Source organism: Clinocottus analis, unplaced genomic scaffold (assembly GCF_023055335.1).
Source record: "Clinocottus analis isolate CAN_PGR_092001 unplaced genomic scaffold, fCliAna1.0.p SCAF_9, whole genome shotgun sequence".
Lineage (NCBI taxonomy): Eukaryota > Metazoa > Chordata > Actinopteri > Perciformes > Cottidae > Clinocottus > Clinocottus analis.
In genome coordinates this window covers 15,417,197-15,417,705 of record NW_027176251.1, presented here as the reverse complement: position 1 = coordinate 15,417,705, position 509 = coordinate 15,417,197, and the positions used below count along the sequence as shown (strand labels likewise).

At 47.5% G+C, this 509-nt stretch overlaps 1 protein-coding gene across 1 annotated transcript in view; it reads left to right on the top strand.

The window, feature by feature from the left end:
• The first annotated feature begins 388 nt into the window (after positions 1-388).
• znf516 (zinc finger protein 516) overlaps positions 389-509 on the top strand; it is a 44,574-nt gene continuing 44,453 nt past the window's right edge. Inside the window, exon 1 of the mRNA XM_068570242.1 lies at positions 389-440. The gene's annotated coding sequence lies outside the window, so the exon portion shown is untranslated. The remainder of the gene's footprint in view (positions 441-509) is intronic.

The following is a 509-nucleotide window of genomic DNA, read 5'->3' as shown; positions in this document are numbered from 1 at the left end:
TACACCAGTCTGAAAAGAAAGAGCATCACGGTGGACACTTTTTTTTGAGTCCCTAACAGCATCAACAACTTTTCGCTGATGAGACAATAGCAGATAGTTCCATTTAATGCGGGAGAAACCATTCGTCCCACGGAAAAGGGGTGTCAGGAATCCGACGAAACGCTCACCGAGACGCCGAGCTGGCGTTTCACGCAGCAGTCATTGCTAAAGGTTCAAATACAGCCCCCAGTGTTTACGTGATTAATTTCAACACAAGGCAAATCGGTGATATGTATATCGTCGCGAAAAGAAATCACAGTCCAACCCTCCCCCGCGGGACGAGAATGGACTCGACCTACTCAATCATGCACTTCAGCATACACTGCAAAGAGCATGCTTTCACCTTTAGGATTGTCTGCGCTTCTTGAAGTCACCCTGGATTACTCTTTTGGATCAAGCAGGTACGCACATCTCTATTTTTTTCTCCCTTTTACACGCGCACAGAGTCTCCCGGCCGGTGTGCTCTGAAT